The sequence below is a fragment of the Anas acuta genome, chromosome 12 (assembly GCF_963932015.1).
Source record: "Anas acuta chromosome 12, bAnaAcu1.1, whole genome shotgun sequence".
NCBI classification, from domain to species: domain Eukaryota; kingdom Metazoa; phylum Chordata; class Aves; order Anseriformes; family Anatidae; genus Anas; species Anas acuta.
In genome coordinates this window covers 21,628,518-21,653,767 of record NC_088990.1, presented here as the reverse complement: position 1 = coordinate 21,653,767, position 25,250 = coordinate 21,628,518, and the positions used below count along the sequence as shown (strand labels likewise).

At 36.4% G+C, this 25,250-nt stretch overlaps 1 long non-coding RNA gene across 1 annotated transcript; it reads left to right on the top strand.

Moving 5' to 3' along the window:
- Positions 1–17: 17 nt before the first annotated feature.
- On the top strand, positions 18–24,977 carry LOC137863253 (uncharacterized). The gene is made up of 2 exons (XR_011100777.1): positions 18–91; positions 22,547–24,977. It is a non-coding gene; the product is annotated as an uncharacterized lncRNA (long non-coding RNA).
- Positions 24,978–25,250: the final 273 nt, after the last annotated feature.

Here is a 25,250-nt window from a genome sequence, read left to right as displayed (position 1 = left end):
GCATTTGCTAATCTTCAGAAGGCCTTCAACTAGGTGATGAGTCTGAAGATGCAACTGGCTGCCTGAAGCCAAAATGGAGGACTCTGTACCTGTAAGAAAGCACCCTCTTCCTGTGACCAGTGTACTCCATTGTAAATTGGTGTATATGACCATGTTGGGTATCTGACCATACAACTGTGAAATGAGTGTGGTCTTGAAGACTGTGTAGTATACCTGTTTCATGTTGGGTGGAATAAACTTTTAATTTTTGTGTCTATCCATGTGTCATCTCAGAAAGACGATAGTTTGAGTCTAACACTAAGAACTCATTAAACGGAGATAACTTGCTCTGCAAATACAATCGGTCTATCACTATAAACTATTTTTTTTTCTTGGTAGTTTTAATACTTTATTTTTCCAGTGGAGAAAAGGTCACTATGGTAGTTAAATGCTTGGTGGCAATCCATAACATTCTATAGAAACTGTTAAGAGAATTGCCTGGAAAAACAAACAAACAAAAAATGTCAGAAAGGTGCTTACTGAAGTGTTACCCTTCTTGAGGCACTGCAAGCAGCTCAGTTTAGGATCTTGAGGAGGTGGGAGGAAGTTGATTATTTCTAAGTTATAAGGTTATTTTTTTTTCTTCTCTTCCTCATGGGAGAAAAGAAGGAACAGTATGGGGCAAAATAAGTTGTAGGGGACACAACCACAACTTTCAGTAGCAATGTGGGTTTAGGTTTAGGAGAAAATCTGGGTAAAATCTGTATTCAAGATAGTTATTTAAATTAATAAAAAAAAAAATTATTATTTTAAGAGTCATGGAATTTCTAGCAAGGTATTCATAATGTTATAAATGGCTCAGGATTCAAATTAGGATTAAAAAAAAAATAGGATTTATTAAAAGAATATAAAGGAATAGAGGTAAGCAAACAGCGCTGGGTGCACCGGGAGTCTCCGCTCCACCAGGACGCACACCAGTTACACCAAGCAGCTGATTTTTATGCACCTAGACTAATACATATTCATTACTACTTCTAAAAAAATAGATTATTATAATTAGCTTCCGGGGTCCATTCCCTCCTACTGGAGCATGCGCATCAGTCTCCTCTGGGGGTCTCTAGGGGTCTTTCATGCTGAAGGCTCGTAGTCTTCCTCTCACCCTTTGTACTTACTCAGCACTATTCCAAGTTTATGGAACACTCTCTGTACACTCTCCACAGGTCTTGTCTCCCAACCGTCCTTCAGCTTCTTTTTTCTTCCTCTTAATCTCTTGGCCCCCCCTGGCCAGATACCAAGGATCTCATAACAGTCACCAGCAGTCACCAGTTATTATCAGTTGTTCTGAAACTCCCAAACAGGTTGACGACTCACGAGCAATTAAAACATTCTTTCCCAGCTATTTACAGTCATCTACATAACATCTATAGCAGTGTTAAATCAATCTCGAAGAAGACAGAAAAAAAACTGTAACTGTTAGAACTAGAAGTCAGGAATAACAAAAGCAAACAGGTTCATAAATTTAAGGAGTGTTTTCTGAAGACGTGATAAATTGACTGGAATGAGGGGGAGACTGGGACACACTGCATCTGTGGTTCAAGAACTAAATTGCCAGTGCAGGGCCCAGAGGCAGACAGGATTCAAACAGAATTGTTCTTTATGGACACGAATTCATGGACACGAATTGGAATTGTTAAAACATTCCTCACAATAACCTCCAAGCTTCTTGAACTGATTCCATGTTGTAATGTGATGAATGAAACATTGAATAATCAGTCTGCCTTGTCTCTTTACAGAGCATGTGGACTTATAGAAGAATAGTAGATGTATCAATAATAAGTATTAAATCTAGAAGTGTATTATATTTGATGCTTGAATAATGAAATACAAGTTTGGATTCCTTGGCTGTGTTTTAACTCCATTATTGATGTGGCAAAATGCACAACAAATTACTTCTCCAGTTTTCTTCTTAATTCAGGATTAGACAATTCTGTTACTAAATTGATGTTGTTGCACGGCACCAGATACTGTTGTATGACACTTACTAATCCGATTCATGAGATTGACCCAAGTCCAAGACAGTAGTACAGGATATAGTTCTGACAGGCTGAAACTGGCACTCTGAACTTCTCACATAGTGATCTACTGTAAGAACACGTCTCTTAGTGAAAAATATTTTTTTTTTTTTTTTTACTTTCAAATTATGGGACAACTTCTCTCAGGCTATATAAAACCAGTACTGAGAGATTCATATTCTACTTTGGAGGGAGATTTCATGTGAATGGATGCTTAGAAACACAGAGATTAAAAATTCAGGATACCATCTCTGTAAACTATAATTTGGAGAGCTGTGAGCTGTAATCAGTGAAATTACAGGCACACAATTACTGTTTTATTTATTAAGCTTAAATTTCAATGTACTGTTGCAAATTCATCTTGTTCTCCAAATAATATCAACAACTCATCCAATCCAACAGTTCTCATCAGGGCAGTATTTAAACTCAGTACTGTCAAGGTCCTATAGCAGGTACTTCTGGAAAGACATGAGGGCAGGAGCCTTGCTGTGTGAGGTTATATGCTGCAAAGTGTGGGGTGGGAGTCTATACCCTCCACTATGGCAAGTGGGTAGCACCAGCTGAGAAGTCACAGTAAAAATGAGATGGCATAGAAATGACACTACAGCGTCAATTGGTTACATTTTTAAACCATCATGGCAGGATGTGCAGAAGTTACATTTCAACCAAACTACAGACATGCATCTTTATTTAGATCTACCTGAAGCTGATGGATACTGTTATCTTCATAACACAGGTAAGGAAAGGGCCTTAATCTGCTGTAATCAGTGTTGGTTTCATTGGCTCAAACCTTCTACTGTTATATGGGTAAAAATTTATATGTATAAAAAAGTTATTGTACCTGGGTGATCATCACAGCCCTCTACTGCGTTTTCAAAACTGTCTGTAGATTTCTGCCTGATTGTGCTCCATAATGCACTTCCACTAATGTAAATTTAGCAGATGCTGGCACTTTAACCCATTTGAATAAAGTGACAGGCCTAACCTGAAGTAAATTAGCAAGTTGTTGTTCATATGCAAACTTGAAATAATGCCCTCAGTTTTTTCTGATAACACCGTAAAGAACATTTCTGTTCACATCCCAAGGAATCATATTCCTAATAAAACTTCTTACAGTAAAACATCTATGTAGACCAAGCCTTAATGTTTGGCAAAAAATCTTTGGACTTCTCCCAGAAGAATGTCATTTCAGGTAGCACTGAAGAACACAGTACGTTTGAGGGAACAGAGGAAGGTCAGAGAGGGTTTGTAATCACTGTCACAGGCAATCCTTCTGCTGTTGGTCAAAGATAAGGTTTGGTACTTTTGGAAACTAGTTATAGGATGTGCTGAGTAAACAAGACATTTAAGGTTGATGAATGCTTCTAAATACTTGGTGGTTTGTATTCTCCAGAAAGACTGCAAGGCCGGTCAAAGACAGAGGCTGCTCCAGGATGTCTGGCACACACAGTATTTGTAGTATTTCCTAAGACTGATGCACATGGGCAATTTGGTCTAATTGTGCTTTTTACCAAATGCCCATGTGGTTTGATTGTTCGCTGCAGGCTTTTTAAAATACTTTTGAAATCCTGATCTAAAGGAGTTGGTGTTCTCAATTTCTTCTGCGTACCTTAGCCCCTAGATTGTTACTTTAAAATTCCAAATGGACAACTAGCATTCATATGCAAACTAAATTAGGGGTTGAAGCATGAGAACATACCACTTTTTACATTCAACTTTCTGGCCTGAGAAATCCTCATGTGCACAAGAATATCTTGGAAGTGCTCCTAACTGAACCCTCTGGGAGAATAGTTAATCAGATATTGAATCAGCTGTAAGTTCTTCTGCCCTCTACTTTAGAAGTCTCATTTTAACAGGATGGAGGAAGAGTTCCAAGTGCAATTAAAATCTAAGATAAAGCCATGTGCATTAATTATGCTGCAGGTTTAAGGAATCCTAGGAAAGACCCCAACTAGTTTACAAGCTGCATTGTCATCCTCTCCTCCAACTCCAAATATCCACTTGCCCCATTATAAAAATGTTTCTGTTGTGATGAATAGGAATGTAGATGTTTGCAGAGCTAGATAGTATTTATTGTTTGGGAAGCATCAAACTGCGCAGTTAAGGACTGTTGTGATATAAATGCAGGGTTTGACATGAAGGGAAGAAGGAAATGCAGACATCACTAAAAGAATGGATAGGCTTGCTGCCCTATCAGTTCTTGCACTGAGTACCAGTGGCTTGCTTTTGCAGATTATTCACTTGAAAAGTATGCGTTGGGGCAAGTTTTGAAATTTTGGATGTGCTAATCAAGTGTTAACTTTTTCTCAGTTTTCTGAGGATGTGTTTGTTTCTTTGAGAAGTATGATTATGTTTGACTGTTGCATTTTCATGTTACACCTAAGGCTATCTGTTACTTTAATACCTACTATTTATTTTGTTTGCACCTTCTTTTGGTGGAGAGGTGTTTTAAATGGGCTGGAGGATGTTCTAAGTGATGGAAATTACTAATTCAGAACGTTTACATTTTTCAAGCTGTGCCAGTGGCCTGATCCCAGGTGTCCTGTATCCTAGAATTTAATTCTGTTTGTCTAGGATGCCAGTTGACTTTGTAAGGCTTTCTAAACTTGGCCTATGTGAATGAAACCTGATCTAGTTTATATTTTATAATGACACACTTTTCATGTTCTGATTTTCTGCTTTGAAATAAGTTTCCATTTTTTCTCATCTGCTTTCATGAGAATTTTCAGATGATATTTATGAAAGTGCAGTCTGGAACAGTTAAATTACATTTTTGTTTGGTGTTAGAGGCATTGTAAAATGTTAGTATGCCACTCATGGAGGATGCTTTGTGGTCAAGGCAAGTGCCTCTGCTTTGATTGTGTGCCTGTGGAATCTTGTTTGCTTGATCTTGAGTCTTGAGGACATTCCCAAGAGCAAGCAAAACTGTTGAATGCTAACGAGTCTGTGGTCTAATTTAATGTCCTTCTAAAGCTCTGTCCTTAAAACTGTTGAGCAGCTTTTTTTTTTACTTTCTTGCCTTTTTTTTTTTTTTTTTCCTCCACTTGATTTGGTTGTTTCCATCTCTCCAGCACTTCCCTTACTCCTCTGTGGTTTTTCTTAGCTGTAGCTTACTTATTATTTTTGTTGCTCCTGATCAAGTACCATCTTTCTTATTTAACTTGGTGAAACTGGCTTCAGCTAGTCTGTAGCAGTGGAGGAACACAGACATTCCTATTTGCTGCATGCAAAATTATGTGCGCATGTAGATGTAATCAAATGCTCAAATAACCAAATCTCTTGTGTAGTGCATATGTAATTCAGAGGCATATGTATATAATATAAACTTTGGCTTCCTGTCTTTGTCAGGATGGAGATAATTCAATCATGTTCCATTGTGACTGTTTTTAGCTAAAGAGACAAATAGAATGACTTTCTGCAAACAGCATTAGTGACAACAATATCAGTAGATGTGCTCAGTGCTGGTAGTAATCAAAGGCTATTGTAGAGTACATGTATTTTTCTCAACAGTTAAAACAATTTGAGGAATGGAGAACATGCTATACCATTAGAGAGTTTCATCTTGAGATAATTTGGTTACAATATATTATTCCTCTGAGTGCAAAATTGTTTTAATCCAGCATAAAATGGTGTAACATTTGAGAGCTGAAACTAGACAGATTTAGATTAGATGCTAAATGTAAAATATATAAGGGGGAGGGGGATATTAGCAATTGGACCAAGCAGCTGGAGCTCTGGGGCATGGTGGATTCTCCACTGAAATTTCCAAGGTAACTCTTAAAATCTTGTTTTAATCACATACTAGTTATTTGGCTTATTTAATTGTCTGAAATATATACATGGAGATCAGCATGCGTGACCTAGTGATTTATTTTGCCTTTAAATTCTGTGAATGAGAGTTGTCAAAATTTATTTCTTCAAGTTTCAGTATATCAATATAAGGTAATTATTTGTCGTGTCTCTCTCTCTTCCCCCCACCCCCCTTTGTGTACTGTTAATACACAAGATCAGTAGCTTTTGATATTTATGATATTTATTTTGGGCCCTGATGGTTCATGTAGAAGGCATCTGAGACTCTAATAGACTTAACACTCTTCACCCAAGCATGGAATGTAACTTCTGGCACCAAAGGCTTTATTAGCCAGGGGATCATGTAATTACTAATCTTTTGGTTCACTGTTCATTAGACCGTTTATGGTAAAAAAAGTGTTTTACCTCAGTGCAGTCCTTGTATTATCAGAAGGCCTGAAATCAATAATAGTGTATTCAAAGAAATGGAAAAAGCCTAGGTAAAATTTAATGAAAATCATGTAGTTTGTAAGGTTGGCTGATTACTCTCTATTGTCTTCACATCTAGGAAACAATTGAGAAAGTTAAAATGGAAATATACACCTATACTAGCTAGACATGTCAATGACAAACCATTGCTATAAAAAATGGAATAAAAATGGAATAACTCAAAATATGTCATCACCCAGGTTAAAATTGCTGTGATTTATTTTTAAGTTACTTCTCTTGTGTTAGCCTTCTCTGAGGTAAGACAAAGGCAAGATATGAAATAACATCTTAATTGTCACATTTAAATGGTACTTTCTCACTCATTAGGACAGCTTACTTGTGAGCTAACTAGATACATGTAAACTAGTGTATTGGCATTCCTCTATTACTATGGCTTTATTGCTATAGTTAATCTAATATAGCTCATGTGAACACACTCTTCTGAATTATGAAGATGAATTCTGAACCCTTCTGAAAGTCTGTCACTATTTGGTATGGATCATTATGCCCATTTTGTTATGAAAGTAAGTTTGCTGTGTGATAGGCTTGCTATTTCCTAATTTTTGCTGGACATCCTCATTTCTGCACAGATATTTTTTTCCAAGCAAAACATGGAGAACTCTTCTAATTTGTCTGTTGCTTCCAGGCATTTATTCAGAGTCTGATGTACCATCGTTTGTTGGAGCTAATGCAAACAGACAGGTCACCACTAGCATAGAGATCTAATACATCCTAGGTAGTTTACATATACTAGGTAGTATGCATATATACATCATTAGATGTTAGGATCAGACATCCCAGCCTGGGAAATTCTGTTGAAAACTGAATCGTAAGATTAATTCTTCTGCAGAGTGCAGATGAGGGGTAACTGTGTATCTGTACTGGGTATGGGAAGGAGGTATTAGAAAGTCAATGATGTTCCAAAGATGCTCACCACATTCATTCTGCTGAGGATCTCTGATTTTCTACACCATTTTGATTGGAGAATCTTGGACTAAAGGGTGAGCATTAAACATACAGGACAAGTTATGGTTATGTTTGAGGTAAGTGTCCTAACAACATATTGCAAATCTCTTTTTATGCCAATAAAAAGAAAAGCTAATAATGATAAAATAAAGTGCACTTCTACCTTATCCCATTGCATTTCAACAAGGGATTACATTTTTTTTTTTTTATTGAGAAGTAATTATTAGAATCTGCTGATAAGTAGCACATAAATTGCTGAATTTTGATAAGGACATATGAGCACTAGAGGTCCTGACCTATGAACTAATTTCACATAAGCTACAATAAAATACGTTACTGTTTATTTCTGTGATTAGTATCAGGGATGAGTTTGAGATAGTAATCCGGAGAGAAAAAATTTCATGTATCCTTATCAATTTCTTGAACACCCAAGTGACCCCCTAGTAAAGTGGTCTTTAGCTACTTTTAAGTTCTAGGTAAGTTTTTTGCTACTAACTTTCTCACTTTGAATGGAATCGATACTCTTGACAAAATAATTGGTAGTAATTGTTGTACCAGTGTCAGTTTTAATAAACCATTCAAGTAGAAAATATTTTACAGATCCAGCCGTTTCCTATGTGTCACCAGATAAAACTTTCACATCCTTCAGCAGCTGGATCTTGAAGCTCATAGCTGTATTTTTCTTTCATGCTATAATTTTTTTTTCTTATTAATAATAGAGCTGTCATTTCTAATAAAATATGAAACAACCATCCAGGGAAATAACACCGGTGATAGATAGAGCAGGCTGAAACTCTAGCCTGAGTGAACACAAATGCTTGATAGCTTGGAATATAATTCTGTCATTAAACTGAACATGTTGAGGGCCTAGGACTAGATGCACAGGGGCAAAACTGTTTTGTGTTTAGGAGACTGACTCAGCTTCTGTTGGGACTATCCAGGTCACTGGAGTCAGCTCAGACTCCTAATATCTGAAGGGGATCCTACAATAAAGGAAATGCTGTCAAAAACAGGCAGCATTCATCTGTCTGGGGGAGATCCCATAGAAACAGGTACTAAAGATGGAAATCCTTTGTCAGCTTCTCTGCCAAAAGATTCCCTTTATTTGTCACCTATCTTATTGGTGAAAAGGCTGTACCACCAGAAAGTATGCGCACAAAAGGATCATAGGGAGCTCTATAGATTTATTTTTTTTTTGCTTTGACATTAGTAACCAGGATCAAGGCAGAAGGAACAGTGCAGTAGAGATACCCCATCTCCCTATTCTGCTTTAGGCACACATGAGATGTGTAGGAAAGGTTTCATTTGTATGTATACCTGGGCGGAGTATCTTCTCCTTCCTTCAGCCCTCTTTAGTAAGATTTGTCCAGTAGCTCAGGATATACACTGTTAGCCATCTGGCAAAATTTCTTCTCTTGGTGCTTGTTTCCTTTGTTCTAAAAGTGGAAATTAATATATTTTATTTTGTATCTTTACAAAATACTATGGCAGTTCTGGATTGACAGTGCATTGGGAGAATTCAGTTTCATTGCTATTGTGAGCAATATTGTTTCCTTGGCCCAAATATTGGAAACAAATACATGGGGAGCAGTCAGGGTTGAGTGGGGTGGGGAGGATCCAAGTGGATAAGAAAAGTAAAACTGCCTATTTAAATGATAATTATGCTCTTCTCATCCTCCAAATAACAGCTAAAATGTCTGTGTTTTTCTCATTGAGTAGTCTGGTTGGCTAATGAACGATGTCTATTTGCAGTTAAAGCTATTGCAATGTTGACAAGTAAGCATATATGTGGAACAGGATAATCGGTATGAATGCTGTTTTATCACCAATGTTAATTATCTAATATTTTCCATTTTACAATAATGTAAAAATTCCTTAGGCATAAATGAAAATGAACCCATCAATTACAATTTTTCTCAAGATAATGGCTGACAGAACATTTGCCTCCCCACAAAAAATGGAAGCAAGAGAAAAATTAACAAAATTAACAACTTATTTGTTCAGGCTCTATGGTATATAAATGTAGTCATATGTTACATGATGTGTTTTGATGTGTTTCTTATTTCATCTTGGGAGGAAACTTCCAAGTTGGTGACTGGAATTACTCATACAGATCTTTCCTTATGAGAGGCTTGCATGTGCAGCCACTCCTAAAATTTATAAAGAAAACAATTTTAAAAGCAATGGAACAAACCCTCATCTTAAATGTAGGTTGTGAATGAGAGCAGAATTGATCTAAAAATTATTGTTTGGTATAGTAATTCTCACAGATTTGCTACATCAGTGCCTAGGAGAGTCTGTGCTGCTCTGTGTACAAACAAGGAAAATACTTTCTGGCACGTCTCCTTTATATTCCTGAACAACTTGCCCTTTTCATTTTATTTCTTGTCAATAGTGGACTAATCTCAGTTACAGTCATTCCAATCAGACATTCTTAAATGACACTTAAATACTGGGGAGAGCCAATGGAGATTATTTTTTAACCTCCTTCCTCTGAACTTGAATAGACAACTTAAGTTAACAGGAAGTGAGAGAAGCCATGAATACACAATAATTTTCAGGAAACCTAATCTTGTCAGCCTTACAAGCTCTATGATCAATTTTCATTTCAAAGTTAATATTCAAATGAAAACTGGAAGACTCTGAATTACTCCCTTTAAATAAAAAACATAGCTGAAAGTAGCAGTGAATCTTTTTAAAAGCATTACAGAAACCAGGAAACATGGTTAAGGGCTTGTTGAGCTTCAAAGGAAAGTATAAGACTTCTGGCTTCTGTTTGAATGATACAAATATTTAGATTTTAATTTTCTTTCCACAGTTAATCTTCTGTAAGTATTTAGGCTTCCTGAGCAAACTGCAAGAAACAGCCTTGCTCTCAACAATAATTCCCAGGCAGTGACCTCTTTCTGCTCCTGAAACTGATTTTTAGATATCACAGAAAAAAAGTGCTAATATAGAGTGTTCATTGATGCTTTATAGATTGATGTACTACTGTACTGTTTAATTATTTTTTTAATGACTGCTCAAACATCATCACAGGATGTGTCCAGGATATGTAGCTGCTTAAACAGCTTTGACTTGCATGGGCTTCATGACTGCATCACTGGACATGCAAACTTTTGGCTAACCCTATTTTCTAGATTCTTTTGGAAGCAGTTTCTCATTCCCACGTGACCTTTCCCTTTGAGTAAGCTCTTGCAGCCTGCTGGAGTTGCTCATGATAGTTCTCATAGTCCTCATGTTTCCTTTCTTTCCTTTTTTAAAAAAAAAAAAAATATATTATTTTTTAATGTGAGATACTAAAGTGCAACCATCACAATTTCAATTTTCTTGATTAATCCAGTGGGCGGTATATGATCCATGCAATGAGATCTGTGCAGTGCAGTCATGCTGATGTTCATGCTAAGCACAAGTCTTCTAGGTCCCAACTTCACTTGAGAAGCCCTAATTTTCCTGTTTGTTTGGAGACACAGATTGTTTCCTGCCATGTATCTGGACCATCACTACTAGCTCATCTGAGGAATGTTTATAAATTGGGTCTTGGATTAACTGTGAGAATCAAGTTAAGTGTCTTAAATATTTGAAATATCTTCCTTCAATTTCAGCAGAGAGGGTAGAGATTAAACAGAGCTTGTGGCAGAAGAAAAGTAGGGCTGCTTTCTCAGTTTTCTGTAATAATCCATGTCAGGCTTATCTCCAATAGTGACTGTTGTATAACTACACAAAAGAGCCCTAGAATTTCTGCATCAGAGATCTCTCTTTAATCTAATACCTGTAACAAAGCAAGTTAAAGTCACTACCAGAAATTGAACAGCCACATCAACTGTTGGTGTAGGTTGGTGTACATTATAGCTCTCCTTTGCATGTGACAAACCTAAGGAATTATATTTGCCAAGTTCAATTTTTGAGGCACTTAAAGTTTCAGAATGTGAGCTTAGTTGGCAGAGTAGGCTGAACTTACAGTGTTTCTTCAGTAGGCATAGTGTACAGTCCTGTTTTGTTGGAAAACTCTGAAAATCTAGTTTTGCAAGTAAATTCTGCAACAAGAGTATGTAAGCACATTAGCAGTTACACATTCTGTAGTGTCCATTGGCTTTCCAAGCTCATGAAGGTTTCTTCTCTGTGTTATAGGTTAAGAGATTTGGGGAACACATCTCCTGCGAAGACAGGTTGAGGGAACTGGTGTTTATTAGCCTACAAAAGTCTCTAAGGTGACCTTATTGTGGCCTTGCAAAACTTAAAGTGGGCATACAAAAAAGATAAGGAGAGACACTTTACCAGAGTGTATAGCAATAGGGCAAGGGGTAATGTTTTTTAACTAAAAGAGGGAGGTTTAGATTAGATTTTAGGAAAAAGTTCTTTACTATCAGAGTGGTGAGACACTGACATAGGTTGCCCAGAGAAGCTGTGGATGCCCCATCCCTGGAAATGTTCAGCATGAGGTTGGATGGGACCTTGAGCAAGCTGGTCTAGTGGAAGGTGTCCCTGCCCATGGCAGGCTTGTGTGTGTGGAACTGGATGATACTTAAGGTCCCTTCCAACCCAAACCATTCTATGCTAATTTTAATGGGGATGTGGTTGGTGTGTTAGAGCACTACATGGCCTTGGCAGAGCTCTGGCACCTGACATATGGAAATGGGAATGTGATGAAGGTATCCTATTCAGTCTCTCTCACTTAAAGTTTGATTGTTTTAATTCCTTTAATCAAAGTTTTAATCAAGTTATCATATGGCCACACTGTGGCTGTAATTGTATATATGGATTTATGTGCAATATTTTAAAAATCTTGCAGCAAAAGCAACAATTTAAAATCTTGCTTTTTATGCAGGAATAGTCTTCCAGGTTTCTGCTATTACACAATTGGATGTAATTGTTTGTCAGCAGGTAACTACTTGGGAAACACTTCTCTATGATTCTAGGGAACAAAAGAGGAAAAAAAAATACAGCTTGCATTAAGTGTAGAAAACCTGCAAGATGGGCAGAACTCTGACTTTAAAATGTTACAAACTTCCTAGTAAGTATGCCAACTGCTTACAATGTTGAAGCTTTAATTTCATTGTGTGATAAAGGAACAGTATATTGTGTTTATATATATATATATATATATTTCTAATAACATATAGGAATTCTTTCTTGTAAGATTGAGGTTTTAATATTTAGGCATTTCTGTAACAATATCGTGCTTCTTTTTATATCACATTGAAAACAATTGTACTTATATGTATGTAATAACTTGGTTTTAAGTGTCTGGCAAAACTACATATTGCATTCCAGGATGTTTTGGCCTGTAATCATTTTTCTTCCCCTTACCTCATTCTACATAATAAAAAGAAATTTTGTATAGTCTTTTGAATATGTATTCCATTTTCTATTACTAAAAGCAAAGACACACACACACACAAAAACCAACCCTCCCCCAAAAGTGTTTTTGCTTTAAGATGGTATTAATAGTTCAGCAGAAACACTTATAAAGCACTCTAAGATTTAGTAAAATTCTCATTTTTATCTTTCATGTGAATTGATTTATCTACTGGACGTGAAACAGCCTTAATAGATAATCTAATTGATGTTCCTGTAAATATAGACCTATTCCCAACAGAACATCTTGTCTTTTTTGCAGGGTACCTTTCAATATCTCAAACAGTGGACTACACTTCCCTTAGAGATTAATTTACAGGCTTAAATATTTCCTAAACACATCTGTTGTGGTTATTAATTATTCGTGGTATTATTTGCACCACAATAAGTAACAAGGTTTGTTGTGCTAATCACTGTGGGAAAAAATATGGAAAACAGATAGGTCTTTGTTTCCTTGAGACAGGCCACCTTTCTGTAAATCATCAGCTTTTTTCAGTACTGTGACTGATGCTCAGAAACAGAAGTGCTATGCTGGAAAGACCAGCACAGACTTAGCTGCAGAGTCTGTCCTGCTATTGAGAGCAAATGCCTTCTCTGCCTTCTCTGCTTTAACACGTGGAGTATTTGAAGATATTTCTCGTTTGTCATGCTGTCTTTGCATATGATAAAGTTACAGTTGGTTAGCTCTGTGCAACAGTATGTAAGCCTTTCAGGTTTCTGCAGCTCCTTTGTATAGTTTTATCCCCAGTATGTTGAACTGCCTTTTTCCAGAGTCTCTCATTTCTTTTCTGAAATATTACTAGGCAACATGCCCATGGCTACTAAATCAAAAATCTTCAAACTTTTAATTAAGTCAAGAGAGTTCCAGCTAATTTCTTGCCACTGTTGCTTTGGAATTTACATGACTAAAATCACAGGTATTAGAGGTCACAAAGATTGATTCCTTGAATCTTAAAAGCAGGAGCCTTAACAGTCTCTACATTTGAGCAGTGCCAGGTGAAGTATAGCACCATTTCTGGCTGTGTCCTCTGGGCAATGATATTATATAAATTTTAATTTGGTTAGCACTAAACAAAATTACTAAGCATGGAGAGGTTCTGATTCCATCACACAGTGTCTCTGTTGGTTAATTATAGGGTGGAGTGGCCAAAGGGAGATAAATAAATAAGATTTGTATAAATAAGTTAATATGATTTAATGAAGATAAATAATAAACCATTAATACATATACAATACAAAGTGAGGTTGCAGATTTTATTGGAAACCACGAGGTTCAAATGAGATTAATCTATGCTGATATGTTTGTAGACAGATTAACTGTTCTCCTTGTCTCTTAAATGTGAAATTTTTCATTACTCAAGGTTAAAAATAGTAGTTTGGGCTTCATTCTTTGAAAAACAGTTCCTTAATCCCTTTTTGAGTTTTCAGGTCTTGTTTTAGTCAGCAAAACAAATATGCTGCTCAATGTTGTAGGCAATGATAACACCAGGGTAAACACAGGAAATGCTTTTATTAATATGATCTAAGCATTTAATTGCCTTCCTTGTAGTTTAATCTTATCTTCACACATTGAAGCAGTGCATATTGTACACTTCTGATCCTCAAAGGACAGTTTTTCATATGGCATTGTAGAGTAAGATATTATCAACAGAAACCTGACAGACCTGTAATGTTGCTTGTCAGCCAAGGGGCTAGAAAGTTTGTTATAATTATAGTTTGCAAAAGGCAATGCTGAATGCCATTTTATAACTAAAAAGAAGGAGTGAAGTCAAGATGTGCCATGAATGCTGTATTGCTATGAGAAAGGAAGTGTCAGAATTCAATAAGCCCCAAAGCAGAGAGTTCAGTCTCCAGATGATACATTTACAGTCAGCTTAAAATTAAAGAAACAAAGCTTTGAATTCTGAGTGGTGAAAGGGCTGTAATTAAGAAGCTTAAACTCCCCATTTTTGGAGTCACATTTAGGATAAACATACATTTGTGATAAACCAATTATATGGAGCAACAGTTCTCATGTTCTTCAGTTTAAACTTTCCTCTTTGCAACCATATCTCTGTTTATACGTTTATGTGCAAACAAATAAATATAAACTGAACTAAAAAGGAGAGCTTGACACACTTTATTTTTTTATTTAATATGAGTATCACCATCATGGGCTTTTTATCGTTCAAATCAGCATTATGTTAAGTTAAATTTATTCCTCAATTTAATTACATAAAAATAATAACAATTTATTATTTGTGTCTTTCATTGCTCATGAACTGGGAGGAAGATGTGGGTTGTATATGGTATGGGGCTGGAAGTACAATTATTCCCCTGTAACTCTTGAGCACGTCCAACATAAAGCTACTTACACTGGTATTATTGTTTTATAATTCAAATAGTTCTTCCCTGGAATTTCCCTTCCTTTTCTTTGGTCCCAATAATGTATTTACAGAGAGTTGCTTTTTTCTTCTTTTTTTCTTTTTTCTTTTTTCCGTCTATTTTAATTTGCTCTTTTAGGGTAGGTCATACAATACTTTAAGACACTGTTTCAGTTCTGGATTAAGTTTCTCTTGCTTGAAAGTGAGTAGTTAACATTGCAGACAATCTAGTATGTCAGATCTTCTTTCATCTATGAATGGTATGATAATCTCAATCTCTTTCTATTTGTATAGGGAATATATTTCTTTATCTATTTTAAGACTGAGTTTGAACTTTTCATAGTAGCACCATACTAATGCCTAAATAGTCCTTTTGAAAGCCTAGAGTGAGAATCTCCCATAATTACAGAATCCATTCCCTTAACAATGAATCTACTGGGAATATCTGTTATCCATGTGATCAATTTTCATAAATATTGCCAGCATTTTTTCCCTTTTTCCTTTATGCATTTTTATTACCTTTTTTTACCTTTTAAAATGTGCTATAAAGCACTGTATACTGTAGAGGTCCCAGAACATGACACGAAAGAATAGAGTAGGCATAAATTATCACTCTGCCAGTAGGTTGTACAGCTTGCCTAGGCATGTGTTATTATTTAGGCTGCTAAAGCCAAGTAGTCAGACTGTTGTTACACCCCTATATAAACTACATGTATTTCAAAAGACTGTTCTGTTTCAATCTGCATATGAAATGGCATTTAGTGGATAAAATGAATAAAACTACATGCATAAGTGTCCTGGTTTCAGTTAGGATAGAGTTAATTACCCTCCTAGTAGCTGGTAGGGTGCTATGTTTCGGATTAGGATTAGAAGAGTGCTGATAACATGCTGATGTTTTGCTTGTTGCTTGCTTGCTTGCTTGCTTACACCAAGCCAAGGATGTTTCAGCTTCTTGCTCTGTCCTGTCAGTGGGCAGGCTGGGGGTGCAGCAGGATCTGGGAGGGCAAAGACCCAGGACAGCTGACCCAAACTGGCCACAGGGGTATTCCATGCCATCTGACATCATGCTAAACAATATTTAGGGGTGGCTAGCCAGGGTGTGGGCACCGGCTGGTCGGGGATAGGCATTGGTCAGCAGGTGGTGAGCAATTGCATTGTGCATCACTTGTTTCATACATATTATTATTAGTAGCACTATTTATTTATTTACTTATTTATTATTATATATATATATATTTATTTTTTTTTTCCTGTCTTAATAAACTGTCTCTATCTCAACCCACAGGCTTCAGTTTTCTCATTTCTCTCCCCCATCCCAGAGAGGAATGGGGGAGGGCAAGCGAACGGCTGTGTGGTGTTTAGCTTCTGAGTGGGTTAAACCACAACAATAAACTACAAATTAAACTGTCGTTATGCAGAAAAATAGTTAAATGAAAATTGTATCCCTCCTTCAAATTTAGAAATAACATATTAATATTCATTTCAAATATTGTGAGTAAATTTCTTTGAAAACATAGTGCCTTTCCCAGTCCTTGAAGGGCAAATTTGAGGGCTGTCTTAGAAATACGGTACTAGGCGGCTAAAAACAATCCTTCGATAGATTGTGAATTACATATGTTTTGGACTATTCATCCATGATTTTCTTGGAAAAATAGAATTGTATTGCACATTTGTTTTAACTAAAATCTGCTACAGGCCAATATCCTAAATTTAGACTGCTAACCTAGTAAATTTTGACCCTGTATAACAAATTTGTTTGATATAACAAACTTACGTTGTCAGTACTAGAGCATGTCGAAGAAATTCCTACAAGGCTTCTGATATATGACACTAAATTAAATAGGGAATCTTGTTTAAACCTTTTGCTATTTTCAACAAGATGTTGCGAATTGGGATCTTTTCCATCTTGAATTGGATTATAGGTTTTAAAAGTAAATATAATCAAGTGCACAGATATCATTAAATATTACTCTGTTTCTTTGTAGCTGTTGAAACTGGCAATGAGTTTACTCATGTCATTTCCAAGACCCACAGTTTGTCAGTGTACATCAAGCAATTGTGTAAAAGGTGTTCTACATTACATTTTACCAACAGATCTGAAAATGGACTTCCATTAACTTTTGTAAAAGCTATATATATGAAAGAATGCAATTTAAGCATTGTATATGCATGCCTTAACTTTTTCAAGGCAGAAATCCTGTTTCTCCTTTCTCAGTTTTGCAGGAGTGTGGTACTGCTGCTTTTAGTGGAATCATTTCTGATTTACAGTGGTTGAAGACAGGTTTTAGGGTAGAATAATTGATTTGGTAACAATGTTAAACAATAAGCATCTATTCCAGTCCATTCTGTGTAGATTTATATATGATAAGGGTGAGTGACTGGGAAAGGTGAAGAAAGTATCAATATTATGGTGTGTATTTTTCTATATGCCTTGTGTTTGGTTTTTGAATTTGAGGGGCCTACTGGGAAATCTACAAATTCTTACCAATTACTCTAATAATAATTTTGTCAAGACACAGCTCTTGTAATACTTTGTTCTTGGTTTTGATTCAATTATTTTGACTTTACTGAAATGAACCTAGAAATGTCTCTCCACTGGGGAATACAAAGGCAAAAAGAACAACATAATAAAGAAGTCATGAAGAAAGCTTTGTGAAGAGCCAAGTGATTCAAGAAACAGACAGGTGGAACATTTCTCATTTCCTGCTGTCCCATCTCAATATACTTCAACAAGTGAACCATATTTTACCATCAACATCTTCCATACAACTACAGCAGTGTTTGCTCTGATCAGTGATCCTTTGCCTTTTACTGAGCTGAGCATAAAGGATTTTGAAAAACAGGGCGGGGGAAAGAAAAGCTAAGGATTTCTTCAGGGACAAATCTTTGTAAAATACTGCAGCTCAGGGCTAGCTGGATTATTGGAAAGGTCCGTCTGCTTTTATCTGCATTTTATACCATTTGATGAAATGTAAAGAAATGATGTTAAGAATGAAATAGGGTTAATAAAAATTCTAAGAGAAGCTGTAGCTATTTCTTCTCTTCTGAATTTTAGAATGAAAGCTTTGTATGCTTTCACATTATTAATTCAATTTAATTGTATTAATGCAGTTGTAAGGTATCAATTCCTTGTATTCTCTCCCCTAGTTTACGTCACAGCCTCAGCTGAAAACATGAATATCTTAAGTTAACAGACATGACACTTATACAGGAATTACTCTGCTTAACAAAATCATTGACTGCACTCATTCAATTTCTGTGAAGAAATCTTAAGTTTTGACTGATCTGAATAACTCTATGGATGCATAGATCACTATTTATTTATTTATTTATTTATTGTGCTCTATTGCAACTTAGCTTCTCAGAGAAAGGACCTTCTGCTCTACCTCATTCACATGGCCCATCTTTGGAGAACTGCATAACAGCTCTGATTTCTTTAATGGGAACTGTCTTTATGTTGTGTGCTTTTGATGTTAATGGCAGAACTGCATGCAGTAGTTTGATTTTTTTAATTATTTGTACTATGTTTTCAATTGTCTTGTGTTCATCTTATTCATTAGTTCTAACAGACAGGCCTTGTCAGGCTAGTGTTCTGCTGGCTTTCCTAGACAAGTTATCTTTGCGAGAAATTATGCCAAAAGGGGATTTTTAGTAATACAATATTTGTCCAGGGTTCCTGATAATCTCTCAGCCCAGTCTATACTGTTTTTCTGTGGCTATAGGTTAGGGAAATTCTGGAAACCTTGGAGCTGTCAAGCTCAAATGTCTTCTATTTTTCTTGGTAAGTAGTTGGTGTGCTCTGAGCATGTCCTGCAGACCTACCATCCACTATGGTGTGAGTACATGCAGCAAAGCTCTTATTCTTGTGGTGAAGTGAGATAACCCTGTCGTTTACCTGTGCTGCATGTGCATGGCATTCTGGAATGTCCTAGATTCACAGGTTTCACTGAAGATATACTACATAGTGCATGAGCAGGAATCCTTGAGTTATATTACAAACAATAATTTTAGGTTCTGATGTGCTTTGAATTGATGACTCTTGTAGTATATAAAGCTTAAGACTTGCTGGATCTTGTAGTGTTCACCTGTATGGGAGAAGATAACACTCAAATTTGCTGTTATATTAGTGTATCTAATTTTATGTTATTTTATGCCTGTAAATACATGATGTTATTTTCTATCAGCATACTCTCATGTTTAGACATTAAAATTAAATAAGAATATACTGGCAAAAACTTAAGATTTCCTCTCCACAAACATGACTGTACATCTACGGGTAAGTTGGCCAGGTAAGAAATATGTTTTAAAATACAACAACCTTAATTGAAAAGACAACATCGTCAGGAGTCTCTAGCATAACAAAAGTCAAAAAACTAAGAAGAAATCTATGTCCCTAGTGAAAAATGATTCCGATCACAAACCTATTAAGTGCAGTATCATTTGGAAGTGCCATGAGACTGCTTTTTGTAAACAGTTCAAGCACTGAGCTCTCAAGGAGATAAAATTCTCTGTTCTATGCATGCCATCTCCACATCAGGTTAAGGTCACCTGAAAGACTGCACCAGGGAACACTGCGTTGTGGCTTGGTGTACAGAGAGCTGACCTATTGATAAACAGGGGAATTTGGCTTATAGACAAGCCATTCTGTAGTAGCACAAATATTTACTTGGAAGTAGAAAACAAAACAATACATGCAGACTGAGCTTTCATTTATTTTGGTACTTGCTTTTTGTCTTTTGTAAAACTCCATTAAAAGCTTTTCTTCCATGGAGTGTTTGGATGATGCAGTGGCTAAGCCAGATCTGAGTGTGTTTCTAACAACTTAAAAAAATTATTCTGGCTGATAGCTGAGAATAGGTACAGTGATAGTGAGGTACAGGTAGTGTTGTGACAAACCTACAGTTCATTTGCAGTGGATGTAAATAAATACACTCAGGGAGCCATTATTTTTTTATATATGTGTTGTAATAGGTACACTTTGCTATCCAGCAGTGTGTGGTGTGGAAAGACAACAACAAATCACTGCTAGTGGATACCTGTGATCTGTTTTTCATGTGGGCACACATAAAGTGTAGGTACCCAATGGCCTTGTAGCTCAGACAAATAATACTTCATTCTAGTATATTCTACAGTATTACATTGGTGACTTTAAGTACATGTATAGTTACATATTTTAGTCTTGGCCTATTTCTGGCAAAGTATCTCAGTTTTGTATCGCTTTGTATTTTTTATTATTACTAATTTAATTTTAAAAATATTTTTCAAATGAAATACAAATACATATAAATATTAAAGATATATTTTTTATTATTTATTTTAAATTCTCTTGAGCCATATATACTTTCCCCAATTCTGCTACCCTAAGCCAGCATTTTTCTAATAAGCTATAATAGTTCTATACCTACCAGTGCAATCATTTGTCTTCAAGATCAAGTAGAGCTCCTTTCTTCAAAGTAGGACATACTGGAAGTAAATTACCCATCTCTGTTGTGCCTCGTGTAACATCTATCAAGAAGTTTCTATTGGATCAGTCTAAATTTCATATATAATATCTGACCTACAGACTTGTAATATCTATACTGTGAAATCAGTGACATTTCTTTTTGTATCCCTCCAATTTGCTCTATCACTTTTTTCCTTCCATTTGTACTTGAAAAACTTAGGATATTATAGAATTGGAAAGGTAAGGTCAATTCCCTGACATATACGTAATTATTTTACGCAGGGTGGTGGTGTGTGTGGTGGTTTATATTTCGTGGTTTGGGGGGGGGGGGTGTCTTTCTTGTGCTTTTTCTAATTCTTTTGCTTCTCACAATGATTTTGATGAAGACAGTAATTGTAGACAACACTAAAAAGTCTATAATATTGCTCCAAAGTCAAATCTTGTAAATGAGCTCATAAAAAGTCAGAAGTTTTGTAGATTATTTCTGTCCTTAGATGTTTGGCTTAATGACTTATTTCCAATAAACCATTGCTTGTGTCTCTGGAGTTTCCATAGAGGAAAGAAAGCATTGAATTTTAAGCTTTTTTTTTTTTTTTTTTTTTTTTTTGCATTTTAACCTGCAATGTTAATGGCAATTTGCAAAGTTTGGTTCCACTTAAAACTGAAGCAGAAAGAAAAAGTTACGTCAATACTGAAGCTTGCTGTCTTTGAGGTAAAAAAATGTTCTTTGACCTGGACCTTTGCGTTCACTTTCTGGTTGCTCCCAAGTTACCTCAGAAAAAAAGAGGGCAGGCAGAAGGACTCTACCACATGAGTTGATTTAGGAGCAGCAGCTTCTCTAGGATATTTCCACACATGTCCTAAAACCACGGGGGTCTAGGAAGCATTAAACCTGCTGCATGTGTATGGGATTACTTCAGTGCAGGAAGTATCAGAAGTCAGTCTGTGTGGTAGAGCAGGGCTGTAGTTTATGACTAAGCCTGGCTGCTTATATATCCTTTGTGCTTCTGTTGGTATATATGTAGATTTACCAGAGTAATGACTTTTGTATCTGGTTTATTATCTTTTCTTTGTCACCTCAGATTTCTTACCTTGCTTTCATTCAACCAGCTATTATTGCCATAACACAGTTCTGTGTGAATTATTTTAAGCTTTTGTTTCTTCTAATGCTTTTGAGCCTCAACTGCTATATCCATACGATGTTTTACTAACCCTGTACCACAAATTTGGACTGTCTTATGCTTCTTGAAGATGCATGTACAATAGCAGGTCTGTAATGGATAATGGTTGAACTTGTTATCAGGACCTGTTACAAAATGAATCCCCGTTTCTTTGCTTCTTGAAATGAAGATAAACCAGTTCTTAATTCACAGTGGTATTCTAGACATTGTAAGCAAGACACTGAAATTTGTTGGGTTACTTTGTTTTGTTTGGGTCTAGAGGATGGTGAAGATGAAGCAGAGATAAGTATTTCTAAGATCTACTGCCTGCTATTCTGTTCTGTCCTGTGAGAATACATTTTGGTAGCAAACACAACCTCATATGTCATACAATGTGCACTGAATAGAAGACCGGCAATTTTCCTATACGTCTCACCTCAGGTTTTCCTAGTGCTTTGTAGATGATGGGTGATCCTTGTAGTAGATCTGTGAAAGAGAAAGTCAAAGGTACCATTAGTCAACTGCCAAGTGGGAAAACAGGGTCCTGGGGCAACAGATGCTGCATCTGTAAGTTCCAGCTAAAGCATTCCAGCTGGGGTTCTACTTGCTGGGTTTTATTTATTTTATTATTTTATTTCATTTTATTTTATTTGTTTTTTATTTTCTTTTTTTGCTGTTGTTCAAGGAAACACTCATTTTCTATTCACTTTGACTTTTTTCTTGAGGGTTGGTGAAACAGGAAAAAAAAAAAAAAGGAATGAAAAGCTAATTGAAAGGAAACAAACCACCCAAATTTCAAAGTTTCCTTCTGGGACTCTTCTGGGGATGTTTCATATATATGTTTCATCCCCAGAAGCATCTCAGGAGTGGAAGGAATAAAAGGGTCCTTTAAAGTCCAGTTCCAAAGTATTTTTATTTCTTTCTTAGATCTTCTGGTAGATCAGCATTATACCAACAAACTGTTCTCCAAGGAGTGCGATGAAGTATGCTCCCCAGAGACATCCAGGAGTTCCTATCCAAGCCTGCATTGCAGGGGCTACAATCCCAGACAATGTACTTTGCTGAAGATCAGGTTTGGTTGCTCAGTAAATACAGATTGCTCAATAGAAAGGAAAGTAGATTCATATTGTGTGCCCAGTAGACTGAGACCAACTTGACACTCTGGTATATCTTTATACTGGCTCAGGGCCCTTTTCTGATTCTTTCTTTGTTTCTTCCTATATGCGGTATTGGAGAGGTAACTGAGCAAAAGCAGATGTCTGAATAGGTTATAAAAGAGATGCCCTGTTTAAAAAGAAAAACACAAACACACTTTGCGTGTTCTCTTTCTTGTCCAAATTCTGAGAGCTTTGGGAATTTGCAGTTAGTGAACTCTTCACACCTTAAATGCTAATTTTAATATGCATGTCATGTTTGAGAAATGTCAGCAGAAAAGACTGAATAATACTTGTTGCCTATTCATCTGAAGTACATAATTGCTCCAGCTGACATGTATGAATGCACTTTCATTATCGTGTCAAGAGGACACTTTGTGCTTGCAAATGAACAATGTTTGGGGTTGGCAATAAAATGGGAAGCACTTGCTTAAATAAAGTTTATTATAGGTTTTTAGAAAAGTGTAATTATGAAGTGTTCATACTGGATGAGAACACTGTTTCTGAAGTGTTAACTTTAATACGGAAATAGAGTTATGGTTTAAAGAGGAAGACTGCATTTAGGCTTTACTAAACTAAACACAATATGAATGTGAAATAATGCTATTTTATTTGCTTGTCCAAACAATACTCAGTGGGTATGTGAGCTGGTCCTGCAACCTGTCTAAGGACTGGCAACCTTCTATGCTGAAATCAGTCTACTCGTTCAGTCACCAGAGGTGGAAAATGAATGTTTAAATGTAGAGATCTGATCTGAGAGTCCAAGGTGAAGTGTTCAATGCTGCAGTTAAATCAGCCTGGGAGCTAATGGCAAAACCAATAATACTAACTTTTGCTGTGGATATGTGGATAATAGGAAAATATTCCCTGTTTTAAAAAAAAAATAAAATAAATAAAAAAATAAATAGTGGTACTACAAGCTTCATTCAGGATCTGTATTTTATAGACAGGGAAACTGAGGAAGAAAGAATAAGGCGAGGACTGTTGCACATGGATTTTCATGCCAAACTCTGCAAACTTCTGGCATTCACTTGTGCTTTTGGCCTTGACTTTTGGCCTCTAGCTTTTTGCAGAAGTCCTTCATTACAGAGAATTAAATAGGATTTTTTATATGTCTAAACATAGGTATCCAGCTTCCATGGGTACTCACTTGGAAGCCACTTCCAAAACCTCTGGAAGTTCCAAGACATCAAAGCTGGTATTCAAATCTATGAGCTACTGGCTACCACCTTTGTGCCTGGCACATTTATTATATGGAACACATGAATTAGGTTATGATTTGACTCATGTACTGCTCTTGGTTTATATCAAGGACTGGTGAATTATGGGTTGCAATCTCTGGAGAAACATTGGATGAGTCTCTGTAGTCTGTTAATATCACCTCTGCTGTAGAGTTAAGTAGCAGAGGGAAATGTAGGATGTGAAGTACCAGCTGGGTGAACCAAGTAGGAGAGCTGCTGGAAGGTGTAGTCTCAGCTGGAGGTGGACATAGCAGTCAGCAGCAGCTGGCACAACCTGGAGATACACCCATCTGGGGGCTGCAGACAGAGTTTAGCACAGGAAGCTGGGAAATGTATTCATTCATCACCTCCACTAGACAACCTCTGCCAGCAAGGCTGTCATGGGGCCTCTGGCATCAAATGAAAGCTGAAGCCCTGAGGGAGCACAGATGGCAGTGTTATTTTTCAGTGTGATGAATTCCCTCTTGCAGGTACTTTTTTGCATTATGCCATGCTAGGAAGAGTGAATCTGATCTATACTGCATTCAGGAGTTAATAGGAAGTCGTTTAAAATTTTGTTATTATTCAGTACTTCTATCACTATGTAAAGGTAAGCTACTGCTCTTAAAGGAATTCTCCCCAAATCAGAACTTCTCAGTTCCATATTTTCCTTTGTTCTTTAAGAGATTTTCACAAATTTCAGCCATGCTGCTGTGCTTAAAAGGCTAGTGATTGTCCCAGCAGCAAGGCGGATTTTGCACAAAGTAAATAATAATTCAAGTCCTATGAAAGTTTCACTGTCCATTTATAGAGAGAGTTCAGATGTATTGCCCTAGAAGCTCCTGTATTTTTGTCTGCATTTTAAAAATGTTGTAATGTTCACATTTTTTCTACTTGTCTCTAGATGGTTAATGCCTGTTCTTTGTGTGTTCTGTTTTGTTTTTGAGGAAATAAGAACAATAAAATAAAACCATTTAAGAAGTCTTTCCTGCTCTTTGGGTCAGTAACTTCTCAATGAAATGTTGTCTGCTCTACACCTATCACCTACCCTCTAATGGTTTTTGTTTGTTTGTTTGTTTTTCTGTTTGATAACCTCTTGAAAATTTAGAAATGCTTCTATGAGTCTTTTCTATCAGTCCTTATAGCTGCAAAGTGGCACTTGCATGAGTGCAGCCATTCAGTGAGAATCCTTGTAAGAGAAGATTTCTGGTGATGTCCACAGAATCACATATCTTTCAAAGGCCTTAAAGCTACAGG